Source organism: Rattus rattus, chromosome 1 (genome assembly GCF_011064425.1).
Source record: "Rattus rattus isolate New Zealand chromosome 1, Rrattus_CSIRO_v1, whole genome shotgun sequence".
In the NCBI taxonomy this organism is placed as follows: Eukaryota; Metazoa; Chordata; class Mammalia; order Rodentia; family Muridae; genus Rattus; species Rattus rattus.
Genome location: NC_046154.1, coordinates 178,593,766 through 178,618,585, shown reverse-complemented (window position 1 = coordinate 178,618,585; position 24,820 = coordinate 178,593,766).

The following is a 24,820-nucleotide window of genomic DNA, read 5'->3' as shown; positions in this document are numbered from 1 at the left end:
TCTCACAGTTGTTTTGATTTATATTCCCCAAGTGACTAAAGATATTAAATATTTTAAGTGTTTCTCAGCTATTTGAATCTCCTCTTTTGGAAATTCTGTTTAAATCTGTATCCCATTTTTAATTGGGTTCTTTATTTTCTAAACACCCAGATTTTTAGTTCTTTCCGTGTTTTAGATTTTAGTCCTTTATCAGATATGTAGTTGGTAAAAAAAAATCTTTTCCCATTCAAGTAGGCTGGTGCTTTGTCCAAATGATGGCATCCTTTGTTGTGCGGAAGCTTTTCAGTTTTATGAAGTCGCAATTATTAATTTTTGTTCTAAGTAGCTGTGTTGTTGGTGCTCTTTGAAATGCCTCTTATCTGACCTCTCTTGGCTTACTTCGATTCCCCAAATCAAGTTTCGACATAGAAACCTGAGACAACCATTAAATTATATGAGATCATGCCTCTACTCAGCTCAAAACACTTCAATGGGTCTCATATATCTGAAAGTAAAATCAAAGTGCTCCCATTTCTGTGCTGTTTCCAACCATGTGATCTCACTCCTCTCCCTAGCCTATGCCATTCATCTCACTGGCCTGATTCCCCTCCTTGTCCATTCCAATTCAGATGCTATCCCTGAAGCTTTCGTCTACTGGTCCCATAGGAGAACATGCAATTTAGTGCTAAATTTACTTCCTTAGGTCATCACTGAAATCACCTCATAAGGCCTTCAATGGCCACCGTAAGATTTTTCAATCTCCTCTGTAACTCTTTCTACTTTCCATCTCCCTGTTATTTTTCCTCTTTCCACACAGCAGCATCTAACATACTAGACTTTTTACTTCTATCTTCACTCTCTGCCTCTTCCGTTCAACAATGTGAGCTCCATGACAGCAGTGGCTTTTGTGTACCTAGAACAATCTCAAGCATCTAGTTGGCACATACATGTTTGTTGAATAAGTGAAGTAACACTTGGTTGAAAACCCAGTGGCTTTCCGTTCTTTATTTTGTGAGGTTTTGTTAGCCACTGTTCTCACGCACCCTAATCATCCATTACAGTCGTCTATATATTTGGATGGTGGACGGAGAAGATAAGAAGAAAAATTACCTGAAGTTTAGTCTTTCCATCGTCACACTTGCCATTCTTTCAAAAGAAAGGTTTGAATCAAATGCTATAGGTTCATGGCTGTTGATGCTCAACCAAGGTAGCATGGCAATCATTTCTCATTCTTTGCTTTGCTTTTTTCTGAAAATGAAGTTGAGTGTATAGCCCTGAATAACCATCAATCCTCCTGCTGATGCCCCTGACCAGTCCCTAAAATCCTGCTGATGCCCAGTGCCAGGGAGTCCCTGGCTGTAATACTACCAGAGGCCTCTCCATGCCACACTTAAGAAGAACGCCATGAAAGCAATTGCATCTGCTAGTTATCTGCGGAACTTTACCCAGGGGAATGATATATGCTTACTGTCTTCTTCTCTGTTCAGGTGTGACAAATCACAGCATCTAGAAATGGCTGGAAACAAGAGAAAGAAGAAGAAGGAGGAGGAGGAGGAGGAGGAGGAGGAGGAGGAGGAGGAGGAGGAGGAAGAAGAAGAAGAAGAGAAGAAGAAGAAGAAGAAGAAGAAGAAGAAGAAGAAGAAGAAGAAGAAGAAGAAGCAGCAGCAGCAGCAGCAGCAGCGGAGGAGGAGGAAGAGGAGGAAGAGGAGGTGGAGGAGGAACAACAACAACAACAACCAACAACAACAATCAAGAGGGAGCATTGTGCAGTTCTGCCCAGGATGCTCAGCTCTCAGAGGAGTAATTGGGCTTTGGCGCACTTTTTCCTGGCGCTACCTCAGCTTCTGTGCCAAAGGATTCTGAGAAAAGGCTTGTTGTTCCAGTCTCAGAACTGCACTTGAGGCCGACTCTTTGAACAGAGTGCATGTAGGGACAAATGGCAGGAATGGTTAGAAGTGGTATTTGTATGCGCATTGTGTCTCCAAGCCTCAGGCTGTGTCAGAGTTCTTTTATAGAAGTCTATTGAAAAAAAAATGATATTAAGAAATATAAAGTGGAAATTCTGGCTGTCAGAAAATATGATTTTCACTTGCAGATCCTAAGAGGAAGCAGCCAGGGAAGCAATGGGAGTTTCTACAATGCCAGTTATATGGGTGGCAGGATTTTTTTCAAATTGAGAATTAGAACATAATTGGTACTAAAGTACCAATCTGTGCCAATATATCAACCTAACACATTAGTCCACCATGAAGGAGGGCTGCTGCCAATCTGTGCAAATATAACGATGACTGTAAATCTCAGATATGTGTGCACAAGTCCACAGATAACTCTGCCTTTTAAATTCTTCTAACTCTTCTCATCTTCTATGTCCAGATCCCTGGAGGATAAGGGGAGCCAAGAGGATTAGAATTAGAATTAGAATTGGCTAGGAATGTCTGTCTGCAATTCATCATGACCTGGAAGAATGGAACAGAAGAGCACAGTTATTTCTGGATACTATTGTATTTAGCTTATTTCTAAGACAACACTAATTAAAATAACAGCTTTGAATAGCCCCTCGGTAAATCGAATGGTTAAATGCCTATTTGAAACTATGCCACACAACCCCATTCTGTCTGAATCACAGCCATGCACTTACAGACCCACAAAGGGCACATTCCATCTCATAGGCAACAAATAAACAACTTCATAGTGCGCGCGCGCACACCCACACACACACACACACACACACACACACACACACACACATCAAATGCACAGGATATAGCAACAAAAACTACACACTTATGTGCAATGCATTCATCTATTATATATGAATACATTACAAATATGTGTGTTATTACATAAAATGTGTACTGTACACCATGTATACCAAGCACGGCATACACAGATGAATAGCATTTACAAACACACATATATACACCACCCATGAATTTGCTATACATATATATTTTATCGCCTAAAATATGCACCCTGATGCAAATACAGATACATATATAATCTTTACACTTATCCAAAATATACATAGATACACAATGTATATACATAGAATATATATACATGGTACGTGGATTACATCCCTTAGAAGTATATATTCTACATTCGTACCATATCTACAAGCATTATGCACCACATAGAAATTCATTATGGGCATTTATAGACACCTCTAAAGTTAACCAATTCACATATAAACCATATAAACATACCTCTGTGAACATATAACCACCATTCACAGATAAATCCACGTGTCACACAGTATAGATATGCACATATACAAGATACACATATGCACCTCCAAAACACAATACACACATGTACATATCCACAGTGCAATGTTACACACATCCCATGCCCCTTCTTCTGACAAAAATTCTGACATAAGTTACTTGTATCATCACAGTCACCTAATAGAAAGGAAGAAAGAAATATTTTGGCTCCTGGTTTCAGAGTTAGCTGTCCACCAAGAGTGCTAGGCACTGGGGTGACAGGGTGGGACAATTTGCATGGTGGCAGTTAGTTAAGGGGCTGAATAATTCAGCTTGAATTATCATGTCTGACTTCAAGGTCCTCACTCAGTTGCTGCCAGCAGAATATCACCCATACCGGTTGTGCTTCAGGAATCAGATCCTAGCAACGATCAGGCTGACAAGAGGCTGGTTGACTCATGCATTGCCCTAGAGAAGACTGAGAAAAGCAGTTTTCTCTTGTAGGTCTGAGGCCTTGTGGGTTTTCTTAACTTGCTGTTAGTGCAAGTACTTCGCAATCCTTAATTAAATACATCAAGTTTTCAGATACTCATACTTAGTGGTTTGAATATGATTGGCCCATAGAGTGGCACCATTGGGAGGTGTGGCCTTGTTGAAGGAAGTGTTTCACAGTCGGGGTAGGCTATGAGACCCTCCTCCTAGCTGCTTCCAAGAGAGCCTTCTCCAGTCTGCCTTCGCAACAAGATGTAGAGCTCTCAGCTCCTCCAGCACCATGCCTGCCTGGATGCTGCCATGCTTCCTGCCATGATGATAATGGACTGAACCTCAAAACTTGCAAGCCAGCCCCTATGAAATGTTGTCCTTTGTAAGACAAATTCAACAATAGGACATATCAATAATGAGACATCTTGAATATAGTCATGGTGTTTTCAGGCCGATGGAAATCCTAACTAAGACATCACAGTATCTCCTGGCTTTCAGAGTCCTCCCTATAAACTCAAGATGAAGAACAATTACTGCAGGCACCGGTTTTGGGCATTCTTCAGCTTCAACCCACCTTCATGAGAAGTTGTACCTTCAATATGTGATAGAACCAGCAGACAGGGAGTGTATGAGCAGCACAATGATGCTCAAAGTGACGAGCTCTTGCTCAGTTCAACAGCAGATCTTGATGCAACAGCAACCACTTTGCCCTGAGCTCACTAGAGTTACTCTGATTCCTAAGAATATGTGAAAGATGGGGCTGACCATTTTGAATACCAAAGGAAATGCCTGACCCAGACATATTCTATAAGGATCCAATCTGCATGGAAAGTCACTTGTAATCATTCTGAGGAAGAGTTCTGCCATTGCTGGTAACCACTATTGCACCTCAAGTTTCTTAATGCCACTACAGCCGCCATTTTTTAAATAAGAAATTGAAAGAATAGCCTAGCTCCTAAGATTATAAAGAACATTAAATTAGGCAATTATGCTTGGAATAATTGACACCCAAAAGTCATCCTGTCATAAGCTGTAGTACAATTGGTAAAAAGGAAACCTCCAAGATTTAGAAGTCCTCTTATAAACAAGAAGATGAAGTGAGTAACACTCTCCAACACACACACACACACACACACACACACACACACACACACGTTGAGAGATGGGATCCTGCTGTGTCAGCCAATCTCCTGGACTTCCTGTCAACTTTATCACCACCCCTACTTCCCTGAGGTTCTCAGAAATGCAGGAATTGGAACCCAAAAGGGTGGTTTACTGTAGTGACCATTGAAAGCACTCCCTCTTCTAGTCACAAGCTTGAATAATAGCTAAGGCAGAAAGGAACTACCACAAAAGGCCCCTTTATCTAGTCTATGATGTTTTGTGCATGTTCTAAAGAGTCTTTCCTAGTGACACTATGAATCAGAATCCTACTTACTAAAGGCCAGGTTCATTTCTATCATAAAGAATTACTTCCAGGCCACGGTGACACACTCCTTTAATCCTAGCACTAGGGAGGCAGAGAGGCAGATCTCTGAGTTTGAGGCCAGCCTGGTCTACAAAGTGAGTTCCAGGAAAGCGGGGCTTCACAGAAACTCTCTGTCACAGAAAAAAGAAAAAAGAATTTGTACTACTTGGAGCCATGTTACATCAGAATGACAAGGAAGACGGAGCGGAGAGAGGGGCCAGTGTGTGTGTGTGTGTGTGTGTGTGTGTGTGTGTGTGTGTGTGTGTGTGTTCATGTGGGGGGAGGGGAACATTCACATCTGGGCCTGTGAGTATAGAGATAGAGTACGACCTCAAGTGCTTCAGGTGCCCTCCATTTTCTGAGGCAGAGTGTAGCTCATTATCACATCATTTGCCATACAGGGTAGGCAAACCGTAGAGAAAGACTTACCTATCTCTGCTTCCCCAGATCCTGATCTACAAAGAAGACCGGCTACATTGCAACTAATAAGTTTCTAAGATGAAAAGCGCCACAGCTCAAATGTCCAAAGCGCTAACAAAAAAATACTCAAATCCCAAGATTCCGTTGATCAAGAGGATCATAGGCTCCCATGTCCAGCTGTTTTTTGTTTGTTTGTTTGTTTGTTTTAACATTGGTTCTAAGTATGGAAAAGACAAGCACCGTACTTTTGTTATGGTTATTAATTGTAATATAAGTATCTGATATGCAGGATATCTGATAGGCGACCCCTGTGAAAGGGTCATTCGACCCCAGAGGGATTGGGCTGTACAGGTTAAGAACTGGTGAACTCAACTATCTCCCCATTCTACAACCTGAGTGATAAATACCCCTGAAAGAGGGAAGGCCTTACAGACAGCTCTGTCAGGTCCCAGAGTTACTTCATTCAAATCCAGCTCTCCTAAATGCAAGTCAACAATGTAATCAAAAGTTTTTCTTGGTAGCCTGTGCAAGAAAAAGAAGGAGTCTTGGAGAAAGTGGAAGCAGGGGAGAGGAGAGGAAGGGAGGGGAGGGGAGAGGACTGGGAGAGAGTCAGACTATGCAAGGATGTTGGGAAGGGAAGTAACAGGTTCAGCAAGTGAGTGCTGACAAGGCTAGCCAGCCTTTCAAACAGAGCATCTTCTCCTGCATCTTTTATCCAAATCTGGGGTGGGGTGGGGGGTGGGGATCTGGCTTCTAAGGAACAGAACTGTCCTTAGGAGAGGCATGTCAAGAGTTTTCAGAGGTCATGGTGACGCCTCACCTCCATCTCCTTCCTCTCACAGAAAAGGTTCCACCTCTCCACAGTACGGAAGCACAAGCTGGTGAGACCTCAGAAGGGGACTGGAGAGAAGACTGCCAGGGAGGCAGGCAGTGGGAACTGTGATGCCCTTTACATCTGAGAAGACTGGAGAGCTCCACAGGACCCAGTGCCCTCGTCCACATCCTCAGGGAAATCAGCGGGGTGAAGGGTCCATGTTCATCCATTTGAAAAGGACACTGCTTTCCCAGTAAACACTAAAAGAATGCCACAGAGGGAGTACTATTTACAAATGATTAAAATGCATGGTAGGAGAGAGGAAAATTAGATGCATCTGTGGTCAAGATGCCCACATCATTGTCATTCATTGGTCAGTAAGATCGCCAGAAAGCCAGGAAGTTGGACTCACCTGTGGAAGAGATACGCGTCATTGTTTGTTTTCCCATTGTTTCTTGTTTTGATCCTAGGCTGGCCTCTCCTATCATTTTCTCTCATGGTACAGTCTCTCCTTGTCAACCCAGAGACTGAAAAAAAAAAAAATTATTCACTGGATGTAAGAGCAGTACACTCCCCTCCCTTTGTCTTTCTCCGGAAATTAGTAGCTCGAGTTCCATTAACTGGAGTGTTTTACCTTATCTCCTTCCTATAAATGAAGTGGGAATTTCAATGCCATAATTTAGAATTATTCTGCCCAATTCATCCTAAATGGATTCTGTTCTCCTTGCAGCCTTTATCTCTAGACCTCACTAAGGATAGCATTTGGACTCACCTACAGGCACACAATTGTCCTCTCTTCAATGTCGAGGTCTTTAGAAATGTAATGAAATGTGACAGCCTTTTGAATACAGCTCCAGAAATGGCCTCTTTCGTGGCTATGCGGATTGCTTGCCATTTTAGCACCCACTCTCTACGTTATTTTATGATTTGTTTTACAGAGAAACCTGGGGAGATACAAGTTTCCCAAACTGACCGTTCTTGGTCTTTGTTCCAGGACTGTTTTACAGAGACCTGTTACTTCTGATATTTATTTGCAATGTAGTTTCTAAAAATAGCATGTCATCCTCAGCGGGAAGCTTCCTGTAAAGAGAGACTAGTGAGGGCGTTTCCAAGCAATGCAAGTTAATTTTTACTGTGCACAACTCATAGAAGAGGGATTTTCTAGAGACATTCTTCCAAGATATTTCAGTTCCTCTGGTTAAAAGTTTTCAAGACTGGCATTGGTCTTGGTTGGTTGGACCAAAATAAGACCATTTTTTTTTTTTTTTTTTTTTTGGTTTTTTTTTCGGAGCTGGGGACCGAACCCAGGGCCTTGTGCTTCCTAGGCAAGTGCTCTAACCACTGAGCTAAATCCCCAACCCCAATAAGACCATTTCTTATTTCAATAATAACTCCAGTTCCAAAGAAGTCAAATGATTTTTCTAAGAATCATGTAGATGGTAGCTAACCAAGATTAGCTGAGGCCATTTGAGGTCTCTACAAGTCAATAGATGAGTTCTGCTATACAGGATGCAATAGAACTCTAAGAATTCATTGACTACCATTATTGTGTATAACACCAGTGTCTCTTCTCTGCTCACAGCACGGTCAACACCAAGCCCTGAATGATTTACCCAGGAGCGATATAAAGAAAATAAAATTTACCAGGCTCCCTGGATTCTATCTTCAATTCTCCCTATAATCCCATCCATGACTGTGCTTTTCATTATCTGTTTATCTTTTTGGTTTTCAGAAGTAAAATTGGGCTTGCCTAAAAGATTGGTACTTTAGACATGAGCTTCAGATACCAGTTGGACTGGATGACAGCTGGTATGTCATTTGGAACCAAGACCTTGTCATTATCTCCTCAGAGTAATAATTAATAATAAATAAATAAATAAATAAGAGAGACCTCACCAACTTTCCAGGAACTTCACTTTTAGCAAGAAACAGACACAATAGGGTCCCCCCACAAAGCAACTAAGACATAAAAATAGTGCCTCCCAACTCCCCAACCTCTAATATGCCAAGCTTTCATATGAACTTCTAAGAGATCCAAGACATTCAACCTGTAGAGATCGGTCTTGGCTTCTATTACAATAGATGCTGGATTGTCACTGCGTAATTACTATGAATGTGACCCAGAAGTGATGTGCCTGATTTTATTCAGAACCAGGAGTGGGCCCGTACTCTTACCTCCTTTTCACTGCTCAGGAAAGAGGTGCTATCACCACCTGGACACAGGACATAGAGGGGAAAATGGTGAAATAGGATGGGGTGAACACCCCAGGCTCATGACAAGCACCTTAGAGAGAAAGAATCTCTCACTTTCTCTGAGCCATGGGTGGTGAAGTCGTGTTTTAACAGTTTAGATGTTTCCCACAGTGGCACAGCCACCAGTGAGTGAGTGCACTTAGAAGAAACTGGAGAAACCCACACAGGATGCTTTCGCCTGAGATTCTATTCAGCACCTCTTAGCCTGGAGTGGTCTGGGGCTATTTGACAGAGAAATAGATTTAAGCTGAGGTGTCTCATTTCATAGTTCATCAGATTTGCTGACAGCTAAAACCATGTCTTTTTAACTCAATATATGCTATAAAAATAATTGACAGTACAATGAATTTTCGGAATTAATCATATGTAGAATCAAACATTTTCAAAATTCCACTAAAATTACCTATACCTATACCTTAGAAATATATTGCTTTAACTTAAAACACTGAGGTTATCATTAGTAGCAAAGGAATCAGTATTGGTTATAATTTTTACCAGATTATCTTTATAATATTCAAGTTGAAAAATCTTAATAAGTTCTCAGATCTCAAGAATGCAAAGTCAGCCTCCTACAGCATCCTGATGAATTATATTTCCCAAACTTTTCAGATTGGACATCTTTATATGAATATGTAAAGCCAAGAGCTGATATTCTACCATCTTTCGGTTTGAAAACTGAAGAATAAACCACAATTTGGTCAGGATACATGGCAGATATTACAGACTGACCGTTCGATGACCAATGCAATCTCCTTCTGCAATGCTCTCCTATAGAACACAGGCTGAAGAGCTAACTCACATTCCTTCCAGGGCATTCTGCATGCAATCTGGGTTCTTGCAAGTTCTTATATTCGTTTTTGCTATACTTACATTCTCTACCTTAGATGCCATGCTGTACCAAAGCATTGTATCAGTGAACTATGGTAACCCTGCATCTTTAAAGATGGGAGGCACACAGCAGCTCATCAGCATATCATTTTATGGCTGTCTTATTTTCATTGGCATTCCGAGCATTATTTTGTTGAAAGAAGGAGGCAGGCTGGGCCTGAGGAGCTGCGAATGCTAATCAGACAGGCTAAGTTGCCCCTCTCTTATTCCAGGCTGACTCACAAGCCATCTGTGCAGATATGTAGTCATTCTCACACTGATCTCTATGTGGCAGCCAAGGCTGGATGACTGACGGAACAGGACAACTGAGTTTTGAGATGGGCGAATATCTGCTAACTTCCTACATAGCACTGGCTGATGAAGTATTGAGAACAAAGAAAGGACAGCCATTACAAAGCCTGTTCATCAATGAACAATGTTGAGCCAGTTTCTCAAAGAGTTCCAAAAATGTTCCTCAGTGAGCAGTGGCTCCTGGAAACATCTTAGAAATACAGTTGTGTGTGTTTGTGCATTCTGGGTGGGGGATATGGGTGCGCATACATACAGAAGTCAATATCAAATATTCTCCAGGAGCTGTCCACCTTGTCCTTAGAGACAGGGTCTCTCACAGGAGTCTGAAGTTAGTGAATTACACTAGGATAGCCAACTAGGAGGCCCACGTATCTGCCTGTGTCCACTGTCACAGTGCTAGGAATACAAGCATGCACCACCATGCCTAACTTTTTGCATGGACTACGGGGGTTAAATTCAGATAACCCATGCTTGAACAGCAAGCAATTCCCCCACTAAGTCATCTCCTTGGCTCTAGAGATACAGAATCTTACACACACATAATTGAGACCCACTGGGTAAGAAATTTAAAGGATAAAGCCCAAGAACCTGTACTTTAGTCAGGCTTCCAACTGACTCTGATGCATGCTTACATTTGAGGACCACTAAGGTAGGTCAAGTGGCCCTAGTTAAGGCAGTTGAACGGAATTTCAAAACAGTCACAGCAGGTTAGGAAAAAGAGAAGAAATTGTTGAAGAACAGGGTCTTTGATTTCAAAATAGCCTGATTTAGAAATAGAAAAGCTATAAATGTAACCCAGTTCACGCACACAATGAAAAGAAGCTTTAGCAAAAAGAGCATTGTGTTGAGATTCCAAATCACTGGCCTTGAACCTTGACATTTTAACTTAGCATCAAGCAACTTTTAAACAAGTTGGTTAACTTTTCTGTACGTTGGTTTTATCGCTTAAAAATGAATAAATAGGGCGAACTTTATCCAAACACACCTAAATTGTTTTCTATCCGCTCTGAAAAAAAAATATACATCATGGCATGTGATTACCGTCATATTGATTCCTGCTTTCTCTTTCCAGGGCAAGCATGAGACAGAGGTTTCCCAGAATTCTTTTTCTCTATGTGGGAGCTGCGCCTAGAGGACAGTTTCCAATAGATGTTGTAGCTCTCCACTCCAACTACCTACTCCAGGGGTTCAACACAAGTTTGGCAAAATCCACTGACTATGAGAAAATTCTGAAATAATGCACACTGTTTATTAATAATGTTATGGAAAGTTGTACAAATTACTTGCATGTCTACCAAGTTATTAATGATGTTGCTCACCCATTGGGCTTAGTTATATTTCTATTGCTGTAAAGAGATACCATGACCAAGGCAACTATAAAAGAAAGCATTTAATTGGATGTGCTTATAGTTTCAGAGGGTAAATTCATGGTCCTCACGGCAGGGAGTATGGCGACAAGCAGACAGGCAGGGCACTGGAGAAATAGCTGGAAGTTTAGAGGATGAAATACAATCACGAGGCAGAAAGAGACTACTGAGAATCGTGTGGACTTTTGAAACCTCAAAGCCCATCCCTGGTGACACATCTCCTAATCCTTCCCAAACAATTCCACCAAATGTGGACCAAGCATTTATATATAAGTCTATGAGGCCATCCTCATTCAGACCAGCACAAATGTTAAGGACTGGGTTTGAATTTTACAGGATTCTGGAGGCCTAAGCGTCAACTCAGAGCTGTCATCAGCTCGTGATCCTTGAGAATCAAGACTCAGGGCTGGAGGGGTGGTTCAGTGGTTAAGAGCACTTGGCCTTACAGAGGCTAAATGAGTTTAGGTCCCAGCACGCACATGGTGGTTCACAGCCATCTGTAACTCAAGGGATCTGAGCCCTTCTGACCTCCAAAGGCACCACAGATATGAACATGGTTCATAAACATACATGCAGACAAACACACACACACAAAATAAAATGAATAAATCTAAACAAAAGTTTGAAAAAAATCAAGACTCACTTATATTCACCAAAAAAAAAAAATGAAGCAGGTAGTTATTATAATTGGAAGAAAACATCAAATTATATTCCCTAACAACATGGAAAGATGGAGTACTGGATATATTGACAGGAGACTGTGTCCAATCAGTGAGGTGGGGGTGGGGCTAGGGAGAAAATAGTCATGTACACAAATGGAGTTTGTAAACACAGTGAAGGGGGAGTCAGCTAAGCTATCAAACATCAGAGACTGACAGTTAATTGAGCTAAGTGTTTACCCAAAAATGGAAATTTAGTTCAACATCAAGCACTATGTAATGAAATACTAAAGAAGGCTAGAGAGGATCAAAAACGTGTTCCTGAAGGCTGAATCTGTGCCTTATCCCATCCACAACCTTGGCAGGTAGTAAATACTGGGGACAGAATAAATGAATACAGGTTGGGAGTGAAACTACAGTAATTATTGTTCTATAATCATAAAAAAATTAGTATTTTAGCTGTGTGTTTCATGAAAGAATGGGGTGCTTTATGTTAATCAACCTGTATCATAACATCTTTCAAATTCTGCAATGCCAGTGGAGTGCACATGTAAATTTCATGTGTTTTATAGTAATGAGTCTTATGAAATTAAAATAAATTCACTGCTTTGAACTGACAGGCGAGCGTGGCCCATTCAAATGCATAGACCTGATATTTTTCTCTGGAGAACATCTCCTACATTTAGAAAATTGGTTAAGGGCCTAGGGAGATGGATGGCTCACTGGGTAAAATGCCAAGCATGGCAGCATGCATCTGTAAGCCCAGCACTGAGGGGAGGTAGAGAGAGCCACATCTCTAGAGCTTCCTGGCCAGTCAGCCTAGTCAAATCTACGAGCTCTGTATTCAGGGGAGAACCTATCTCAAAAATCAAGGTGAAGAGTGAGTGAAGAATATAACTGACTTCAGCTCTCAATCCTCACGTTTTTATACACACAAGTGTGCACACATGAACATATACAAATACATCACACACATACAAAATACAGTGAATCAACGTCAAGCTATCATGATCTCTGTAAATGCTGAATTGCAAGGACTTGCTATGGCACTAAACCGGATGAAATGAGACTCTGTTCCCAAGACCTTCTTTGACACAGGTGTTCAGGCAATTTTACTTAGAGCCAATTCCAGGGCACCAGTGCATATTTTTAAAACAAACAAACCATAAGATTATTCTAATAAGTATTAGAAGAAAACAATAAGAGGAATGAGTCCCCAAAATAAGTTTCTAAATTGAGCAACAAAAAGAATTGTACAATTCCAGGACTGAACTAAAAACACCAAATTGTATATTTTTCAAAGGCAAATTTTGGGGTATCCATTACATGTTAATCAGCCTTTTTTTTTTTTTTTTTTTTTTTTACTAGAAGAGACTAGAGCTCCAGAGAACAAAAATACAAAATGTGTTATTTGGACCAGTCTGCAGCTCCAAGACGAAAGCATCACTCATTGCCAAGTCCCAGACTGCCAACCTTCACGGTATAGTCACTGCAAATGTTCCCAGTCCCACCTCGCACCCGTGCCAAGTCAAGAGTATAAAAATGTTCGGGGTATTAATAGTCTTTGGTATTTCCAGCATGGTGCTTAAATTCTAGAAAGGGATCCCCTGCATATTCCTCAACTGAACAACCATGAGGGCTGTCTTTGTACCAAATGCCAGCTAGGTCTTTATTATCTATAGGGGCCACATGTTTGATTACAGGACACAGACTATAGGCTTGCCTACACGTGTTGCTTATAGGGGGATGATCCTTTGTGGAAACAAGTGAACCATAAATCCCAAAGAAAAGTTCAGAAAACTTACCAGTATACGCTTCTTCACAGACCCAATAGGAAGGCACGGCTGGATGTGGGCCTCTCTGAAAGAGATTCAGGAAGACAAACCCAAGTATAGCTATGGACTCCTCAAAGAAGAATCACAACTAGTTGCCCTAGGGATATTATATTGATGGGTTTGGCGCATGTCTTTTCTCTATTAAATTTAGTTTCTGGTAAGATTTCCAGAAAGCTGGATGTTTATAGCTAAGATGTGAGAAAGACGTCAAGCAGTTGTTAATTGCGCCAGAATCCTTCCTTTTCTGCTGGCAAGAGGCACCGGTGTGATTCCTGGGTGGGGTGGGGGGCCCTTTCCTCTCATCATTCCATAACTGTCCCTGCTTCCCCAGTCGGCCTCAGATTGGAATTATTATCTCCATGTATTCATCTCCTCAAATTCCCTGTGCTCTGTTTGTTTTCCCCTTGATATCACACATAGTGTTTCCTCTCCCTGTCACCCCACAGAATACCATCCTATTACTATTGCATTTTAAAATCAGCTGGATGCCCCATTTTTAATAGTAATCTTAATTATCAGTGATAATTACAATCTGCCGCAAAATGAGTCCAAAGACTCATTCTGATGATTTCTAGTAACTCATTCTGATTACAATAAGCCAATGATACAGTTTTAAATATACATTTTTTCTTTTTTGTACAATTTAGTTTTGAGATGTATTCATTATTTTTTACTTATTTATGTATATGGATGGGGGGTGTTGACATTCCAGAAGAGAGCACTGGGTCCCATAGGACTACAGCCATAGATAATTGTGAGCCATCAAGTGGGTGCTGGAAATTGGACTGAGGACCTGTGGATGAGCAGCCAGTCCTGTTAACTGCTGAGCCCTTCCTTAAGATATATTTTTAAGGGGTTGGGGATTTAGCTCAGTGGTAGAGCGCTTGCCTAGCAAGCGCAAGGCCCTGGGTTCGGTCCTCAGCTCCAGAAAAAAAAAAAGATATATTTTTAAAGCATCTCTTTTATTAAAGAGATAGAATCAAAGGAATGATAAAAAATTAGTAAACGCAAGAGATGTCTTTGGAATTTTGTTGTTTGGTGGTTTTTTTTTTAACACTTGCTTACTTATTTATGTATTCGAGACAAGGTCTTGCTATGGAGCCAAAACTGACAGAAATCATGAACCTGCTGCCTCATGAAGCTTGCCAAATTCTGGGGTTACATGGATAACCCAACGCACTGTTTCTAAACATGAAGAAGACAAAAGGAAACCGCTTCTCAGAGAACTCCCCACCAACCGAGAGCGTGAATGGAATAACCCACTCCAACCATGCACATCCACAGGCTAGCAAGAGAAAAAAACGCTTCTAAGAAGTAGCTGGCCTGCGCACCACGTGACTTGCCTACACTAAAAGGGGGTCTTCGGAAATGCGGTGCGTAATTCTGGAAGGCAAAAGTCACCAGTCGATAATCACCAATAAATGTTCCCTTTCCTGAAGTGCAGAAGTCCATACTAAACAATGTGAACTAACGAATTGAAAAGTCACAGCCTTTACACACATTTTACCTAAAACCCCAATTTACGAAGTCTCTCAAATCATGAAGTAAAACAGGGTTTCTTTATGCCCCACTCCCGCTGCCAAGTTCAACAGGAAGTGCCAAAGAGAAATCTGTTCTCGGAAGACTCTGAACCAGAAGCTAAAGGATTTCCATTAAACTGTAGCAAATAGGACCGTCCCCCTGAGATTTCTAACCTAATTAGCCAGACAAAAACACCTCTCAGATATTTTTCTGCTCATGTGTTTAGAGATTTTTTTTTTAAAAAAGGAAAATGGAAAAAGAAAAGGTACCACTAAACATATTTCTCCGCTGCTATCTATGGAACACAGCCTGTGCCTCTTGAGGTAGAAGGAGTCTGACAAAAACAAATGCGCTCGTCGTTTAGGAGGCTAGCAGACTGGAATGAAAATAAGAGTCCTCGGCCACGCAGACGTTGCCAGGCAGCTCTCACTTAAAATAGTAAGGCCTCGCTACTCCATTGCTAGCTGACCCTAGAGATGGTGGGTCTAAGGGTAGACGCAGGAAGGAACGACTCTGGTATAATCAAGTGGGGTTTTGAAATATGACAGGCAGATTCTGGACCATAGTCAGTTACGTCCCATGAAAAAGAGACCCGTGGATTGTAGAACACGCCTTGCTCAGAGCTGCCAACCCCAACTGCCTTCCAATCAGCGAGCCCCAATTCAGCATAATGGATAATGGATAATGGATGATCTCATCGTGCGTGTTGGCCTCAGCGTTTGTGTTTATGTTTTTATTTTTATTACACCATACAAACTGCACACACACACAAAGATATATAAAAATGTAAGGAACTATCTAAGTAAAGGGTGCAATCCAGGCCAAGAAGTAGAGTACACTAGCTAGAAGCCTCCTCTGAGCTCCTTCCTCTACCATAGCTGTTTGAGCTAGCCATGTTCTTGATCTTTCTTCCCCCAGTGGTAGTAGTGTAGTTAGCCACGCATTCCGAGGCAATAGTTCCCTCTGACTTACAGTGCAGGCATTCTTCTAGGTCGGGATGTCTCCGTCTAACTACCACTGTAAGGACATTTGGTGCTGTTGCCTGTGATTGGCATGCATTCGTTTACATTACTGATCAATACTCCAATTTGTCTTTCCAGTACACATAGATGGAGTGCATTATGCAAACATCACTTTAGTTTTTATCCTGGAAGTGATGGAGCACTGCAAGAGTGTGATTGTGTGCATGTGTATGTGTGTGAGAGAGAGAGAGTGCATATGTGCATGTAGTGCATATGTGCATGTGTGCATATGTGTATGTGTGTGTTTCCTTTTATATGATTATATATCCTAAAACTAGAGAGTCTAGCCACTTCATGCTTATCCTTAACGATTTTTTTCTCCAACTTTTAATTGAGGCATCCCATATCTTCCTGTATCTACTGGCCTATATCCTGTCTTAATCAGCATCTCCCTGGCTGGTGTTTTGTATATCCTACTCCCCAGGGCAGTCTCTGGTCCATTTGGACTTACTCCGCTATGGCGATGATCAAACCGTATCAATTCTGCTTCCGTTCTTATCAGTCACTTACACGGCCTGCAAAGGCCGGGATGCCTTTTTATTAAATCTGCTGTTTAATGTTATAAAGAAAGATTTGACAGTCCAAGCCTGCATCTACTCCTTAAACACATTAATGATGAATTCACACCAGAATAAAAGATGAAACTTAAGCTCTTCCTGCCACAAAATACAAAGACTGTGCAGCTCAGAACTCCAAGGCCTAAGCTCCATCAATACAGCATTATGACCCCCTAACTTACTGAATTGCTTTCTATTCTCTGAGAGCAGTTACAGACTTTGATACTGAGGCTAACACTAGGATTCTCTCTTCCCCGGACTGAAAGAACCCTAAAATTATAGAGGGAGAAAGATGCAAGATGTTACTATGTTTCTTACAGAGGCATTCTTTAACTATTTACCCAACATGCCCCAAGGGCAAGGGCAAGCTACACTGTCACTGAGGAAAAGCCTTTTCTCAAAGGGTCTCTGTCCTGCAGGAATGTGGCCTGTTCTGAGAATTCCTGGGTGTGCCCAGCAGAGAACCTCCCTCCCTACTCTGGGCCCTGATCTTTTAAGCCTCTTGGGTCCTTTGGATTGTAGCTGCAATAATCTGCCTGTTTTCATTGTCTTTCCGTTACAAATCAAAAGGAAAAATCAAGTGCATGGAAATACTGCTATATAAAGGTCAACTGGCAACTTGCGTTTGTCAAATATAAACAAATAAAAATGTGCATTTATTTCTTTCTCAAATCCACTGATGGAATTTTGGAAGTTACCGGCAGCCAGTCTAGACAATCAGTGAGTTCCCAATTCTCTGAGAGACTGTCTCACAAAAGAAGGGAGAGGGTGACTGAGGAAGACAGTTGACCCTTTGCCCTTGACCTGCACACATTGCGGCATGGCACGTGTGTGCGGATGCATATGAACAACTGTGCCAATTACGCACATATATACACAACGGGGGTGGGAGGCGGGGTGGCTAAGTTCTGTAAATGTTCTTTTTTCTCTCTCTCAGAGAAAAGGATCTTGGGAAAGCTGGGCTACAGTCCATTGCCACCCTGCATAGCTTTTACGTGGGTGCTAAGAATATGAACCTACGTCTTCACGTTTGATGTCTGTGTGTTCAGACAGAACCACATTTGCTGACGGAACCACATTCTCCAGTTCCAAGCATCCTTCTTTAAGCCCAGAACTACAAAGGTCGCTCAAAGACGAAAGCAGCCAAAGGCAATATTGCAAAGGAATTGTTCAAAAGCAGAAACCTTTCCGGGGATTTCCGCTTAATTCTCCTTTTGCTGCCGCAGCAGCTGCTGTTATTGTCAGAATGAATACCAGGGAAGCGCGCGAAGCGGATAAATGAAAGAAGAAGTCCTAGGAGGAATGATATAAAAACAGCCAAGCAATGGTTGCTGAGGGAAAAATAAAACCAACCATTTAGCTGAACGGAGTGAGACGTTTAGTCAGAACAGTGCTGTATGGAGACAGCCTCACAGTCTTCAAGAAGCCCGTTAGGGAGCTTTAATCGCCTCAAGTACGTTAACACATCTACACTCTCAGAGGCGTCTGCATGGGGACAATTTCCTAACAGGTAGCTACATCTATATTCTTAACAAACCTCCGTGACAACAAAAACATTGTCTTTTTTCTTTTTGCTTTGTCTTTTGTTTTTGTCTGGTTTCCGGTAAGACCTGTTTTCTTTATGTAGATCTGGCTGTCCTGAAATCCACTCTACAGACCGGGCTGTCCTTGAACTCAGAAATCTGCCTGCCTCTGCCTCCAGAATGCTGGGATTAAAAGCATGTGGTTCTACCATCTGGCTAACAAAAACATTTTCAGTCGTGTATCATACTGAACTGTGGTCGTCTCTTTGCCTTTGCATCTGTCTCATATTTTACGAGAGAGCTAATGAAACATTACACTCTTAGCCCAAGGCCAATATCTGTTGAGTGAATACATAAACTCGGTAGCCTACAATTGATCACATTTTGAAGATGTAATTTGAACCGGAGCCTATACCTGTGGCTTTTTCAAAACAAAAACCTTACAAAATTTCCAGGGCTGATAGGTTGAAGCTTTGTAGGCAAAAAAGTTTAAGAGTGGAGTATAAACTAAGATGTTGGTTTTCTCAGTAATTGCTGTGGTATGAACAGTGTTTGTTTGATGTCTGCTCTGTTATCTTCATACTGGCGGCCAGATTGTCTCTGATGAGTCTCCCAGGGAAGATGTTAATTTGTGAAAGTTTGCTTGATTTGGGAGAAATGTTCTAATGTTGCAATAAGTTCCGTGCTTCTCTGCCACCACCCCTCTGCCATGTTGGGTAGAGTAGGTACCCAATGTGGTGAATTTTTGAACCTCATTAAATTATTTTATTCTTATATGTCTATCCTTCCCTTCTGTGATGGTTTGTATATGCTTGGCCCAGGGAGTGGCACTTTCAGAAGGTGTGGCCCTGTTGGAGTAGGTGTGTCACTGTGGGTGTGGGCTTTAAGACCCTTATCCTAGTTGCCTTCAGATGAAGATGTAGAGCTCTCAACTCCTCCTGCACCATGCCTGCCTGGATGCTGCCATGTTCCTGCCTTGATGATAATGGACTGAACCTCTGAACCTGTAAGCCAGCCCCAATTAAATGCTGTCCTTATAAGAGTAGCCTTGGACATGGTGTCTGCTCACCACAGTAAAGCCCTAACTAAGACACCATCTTTTGTCTTGATCAATTGTCTGTGATCTCAGAGCCTGGTGGTGGGTCCTGTGTTCTCTCACTATGCACAGAAGCCAGCAAAGACATAAATCCTATATAATCTGGATTTGTGGGTGCTGTGGGCATTTTCATTATGGTTGATAGCTGTCTGTCTTACAAGTTCATTTGCAAAGGTTGAGAAGGCTTGAGTCATAGTAGTCCAACATCTCGTTTTGGTCTCAGAGAGCCTGGACTACCTGTATGAGGTTTTGTGTGTGTGTGTGTGTGTGTGTGTGTGTGTGTGTAACATCTATTAAATTTGTCCTTTTGGCAATTTTATATATACATATAATACAGTCTAACTACTCTTATACATACTCTCTCGTCTCCCTCCCAGATCTCCGTCACCACCTCCACCTTCAAGCCCTTTCCCACTTCATGATTTTTCCATTTGTGTCCTGATAAGACTTCTTAATCCATCTTTCCTTAATTTAAATAATAATAAAATCTACATCAAGAAAATGATAATATACATATAAATAATAATAAATTATAAATAAATAATAACAATAAACTGTACATCCGTGTGTTAAGAAAAGAACTTTTCTGGGCTGTTTCTGTTGTTTGCTTTGCTTTGCTTTATGGATCTGAGGATCAAATCCAGGGCCTCCTACATTGAAGATGAGTACTCTGTACAGCCTAGGGACAACTTGAACTAGGACGCTTGCCACTGCTTGAGAATTTCTTGGTGAACTGAGCAGCTTGGAACACTATGACATAAAAACGAAGGACGCAAAGGAGACCGTCAATGCAGTGTGCTCACCAGCATTTAACAAAATACCCATGGCTCTGCTCGCTTTACATCCTTGACAGTTAGTTGTGAACTCAAATCAGTGGGCCATCCCCTCCACCCAACACCAGGACCACCTACTTTGTCTGCTCCCCATCCAGGTCACACAGCATGCAGGTAAGTACACAGATATGCTTACTGGAGACCAAAGGTGAGACCAGAGTTCAGGTCCCAGAAGCAAGGATTTCTTTGTGTGGGCAAGTGGAGAGTGGACCAAGAAAAAACAAATAAATAAAATATATGTGAGCATATACCTCAAAAACTGGACCCTTGAATGTAGAGGGCTCCTGTAGAGGAAAAACGGTGAAATGACAAAAGTTTGCTTCTGCCCGCATCCTTGTTCTCTCTGAGGACAATGTTTGGTGGCATGAAGTAGGTTCCTGAGCAATACGTCTCAGTTACCTTATTGTCCAATTGCTCCAGACAAGGAACATTGATGAAGTGAGCCAGAGACACTGTGGTCACAGCTTAAACCCTTGAGAACTGAGTTTGTATTTGTAAGTAGTAGGCTCATGTCTCCCTTTTGTAGGATAAGATACATGTTTCCCAGTCTGTTTTTAGTCTTGTGGTAAAGATACAGCCTTTATCCTACCATGTGGCTCAGAAGTCCAGTTTGATCATGGATGTCAACCCAACTGAAGTGCCTCAGACACATTAGAGGGCAGCAGGAGCTGTGACCAATTCCATATGGAGTTCACAGCCCTTGGGAATAAGATGGGAGGGGTGCTCCCCAACTTCCAGTCATCGGGGCTACACGGGAGTTATAGGCCTAGCTGAAAGATTCTTCCTTTTACAATAGAGGTTAAAAAAAACATAGGTTTTTTTTTTTGGCTGATAAAATAAAAATAAGTTGAAAAGTTTTAAACATTGTAGATGTAAACAAAACCTATCTACATAGCTAAGACTGTCTGAACCACTACTGAGCATTTACCTTGAGAACTTTGTGGGAGGTGGGGGTGGGGAGAGCTGGGGTGAAGAACTCAATCACACAATGTTATATAAAGTGGAGGAAAAGGTAGAAAAGAGAAGTATATTAAAAGTCAGTCCTAAAACTTGAGTTCACACGTTTCTGGCTCCTTTTCAGGCTCTAATTATAAATTAATTGAGATCATTTAGAATTCTTATAATAACTTCACCTCTTTGTGAAATCTAATATGGCAAACTTCATAAATATTACATTATTGCTAAGGTGATATTGGTAGGCCTGAACTTCTCAAATCCCCCAGAACATTACAAATGCACTCTCGTGTACTCAGATTTAGAGGTCAAGTTTAATTGTATCCTGGGGAAGAGGGCTTGTTAGGACTCTGGTAAATGTGGCAGGTCAGACTGTGTCTGTCTGGTTGACCCCAAGAATGTCCTATTTCCTGTCTCTGCCTGCACTGCCCTCTGTAGCTCTCCAAATCTCACTCCCAGCCTTCTGCATCTATAAATCCTCTGTGAATCTGACCAAAGGAGCGCACTTATAATTCTTGTTTACACAAACCTTAATAAGTGAAAACTGCTACCTCTTAGTAGGTCCAATAGTCACCTATTGAGAGAACAATTCAAGTCAACATGAATAGGCATCCTTCTTCCCTGGTCAACGGTGTTCTAAAATTCAAAGTATCTCAAACCAGTAACTTTCCATGCAGCATAACAACCAATATTCCTCACAACCCTCAAAGAGGGGAGGAAATAGTTGTTCTTTATCTTGACATTACATCCATACAGTGGTGAAATGGGAAAGGTTTCGGTCACTTGTACTGTGTAAAGAAGGAAGGAAGGAAGGAAGGAAGAGAGCAAGGCAAATGGACACTGGAAAACAATGTCAAAGTCCCATGCTTCCTTGTTCCAGCGAAACACTGGGCAATGGAAGCCTAGGCCATGTCCTTGCTCGCTGCTCCTGGAAGTTGGTGCTTTCACGTTTAGCATCCGAATGAGATAGGCATTCGCTACAGACATAAACCAAATGGGAGGCAACCGTTGGAATATTAGGCTGTGTTTGGTCTGGCAGTAACTTCACACTTTCATCTCCTTCGCGTCTCCTCTCTCATTTCCTAATCAAGTTTGGATTTGCTGAGATCAGAATTAAGTTTCTATTTCCTGAATAGGGAGATGACGTGGCATCGTCTGGCCAAGGTGATTAAGACTTAACCAAGGAGAGGAAGGAAGGCGACGAGTAACCTCAGACACTCCAGAGCTCAGCCACACACATCTTCTGCAGTAGGAAACACCAAGTGAACCTGATCCAAAACAGTACCATCACCTCCATGACTCCAGCTACCTGGAGAAGAAAACGGAAGGCTGGCTGAGCTCCCAAACAATGAGTTACCAAATGTATGGTCCGCGTGACTCTTGGAGAAAGTGAGCCTTGGATATGTGAAACGCTGAAGAAAAAGGAGAGAAAGAGAGAGACAGAGACAGAGACAGAGACAGAGAGAAGAGACAGAGAGAGAAAACTGAGAGACACAGAGAGACAGAGAGAGACAGAGACAGAGAGACAGAGACAGAGAGACAGAGAGACAGAGAGACAGAGACACAGAGAGAGAATGAATAAAGGGAAAGAACAGAGAGCCCAGAGAGTAAACCAGCACACAGAGAGAGAGAGACAGAGACAGAGAGACAGAGACAGAGAAAGAGAGAGAGAAAGAGACAGAGAGAACTGAGAGACAAGAAGAGAGAGAACTGATAGACACAGAGAGACAGAGAGAGAAGACACAGAGAGAGAAAACAGACACAGAGAGAAGAGAGAGAGACAGAGAGAAGAGAGAAAAGAGAGAGGAGAGAAAGAGAAGAGAGACACAGAGAGACAGAGAAAAGAAGACAGAGAGAGAGACAGAGAGAGAGAGAGAGAGAGAGAGAGAGAGAGAGAGAGAGCACACAAAGTAAGATTGAACGAAAAGGAGATTCCATTTATTGGTGGCACTCACTCAGAAAGCACCATCAGAAGTATTGAAGTGCACAGCATTATTAGATTGCCAGTGACTGTACGGATGGCTCTGGGGTTATCACTAACACAAATCACCCAGCTGTCCCTAGCCCCCAAATCCGCATGAGCTGGAGCAGGCACAGTCTGGCTCTCTTATTTGTTTTCCCAATGGGCTAGTCATTGTACCTTGGCCTCTGCCTCTTCAGTAACACACCTTAGGGAACCTTTTGTGTCTGGCTCCTACCAGGTAAAGCCACTTTATTTCCTGTCTGCACAAACTGAGTACAACCCCCTTCACTCCCAGCACAACCACTAATGGTTGCCTTCCCTCTAGACACCACCTTCATCCCTGCCTCACCTAAAGGAAAACACAACGGACAGCAGTGGAGTGATAAGAGTCCCAAGTCAGATCCTGGGGACAGAAGACAAAACACGATGAGAATTCTAATCTCAAGAAGCTTAGGATGGATGAGAAGAGAGCCATGAATTTATCTGAAATCCCCACAGTTAATGACAAAAGGAAGAAAAAAAACTTGTCTTCCTGTATGTTACGAAAGCAATTGGGAAGGAGCATTGCCTGTCCTTGCGAAGGCTCTCTGCTTTGAGATGGATGCCTTTATACTCTGAAAATAACACTATTCAAACACATGGCTCTCTATGCCAACACAGACCTGTCCTTTCCTGTGGACTATCATACCTACGTACTTAGAAGGGAAACTGCCTTTTTAGTTTATAAATTGTCAATTGATTAGGCTATGTTTACATAGAATATAACTACAAATGGGGTGGGGTTTAACAACAGTAAAGTCAGCTGGAGCTAAATGAACCCTGTCTCTTCAAACAAACAAAATGACGAAGCATAGCATTAATAGGATAAGTCCGAAATCTACAATTACAGGCTGGCCTGGGGAAGCCGAAAGCATGATCATACAAAGATCTTTACAAGGGAACCCAAGGATCTCGTGCAACACCAGTCTCCAATTCTTCCACAGCACTTAATGTGACCTTGTACCTCCTGCTGTCCCTGCATGACAGTTTCGATCAACAGTACAAAATCATAGACATTGGAGCAGGAAATACAAAGGCAACACCACAGATAGGCAAATAAAAGGCAAATGATAGAAAGACTAGAATGTTGTAAGTTTAAAAAAGGTGATATTAAAAAGCTTACAGCTCTCTCACACATACACACTCCCATACTCACATATTATTAATATTATAACATAATATTAACAACATACCATTGTTAATTAATAACATAATATTAATATTATAGTATTAATAATAATGAGTCAAAATTTACACCATCAGGGACTGGATGTAATGGGCAGAGTAAAAAAAAAAATCAAATATTTTTTTAAACTTTGAAAAGTTTTAAGGCCTTTTGGAACTGCCTGTGCAAAAACAACTCTTGTTACCAAAAACCTACCGACGTTTCATTTAAATTTAACTAACGCTATTGCATGATTTTACTGGGAAAATAAAGCTGCTCCCTTCCCCCAGATAATAATGATCAGCATTTGATTAAAGTGCTAAATTATAAGGCGTTCACCTATATTTAAGTGTAAGAATAAACCAAGTATCAATATGAGACTTGTTTGAAGATGCAGATCCAATTACAATTTATTAGATCACATTTGTATGTATTATATGTGGATTCATTTTCAAGCTTTTAAATTTTAGACGAAGGTATGTAT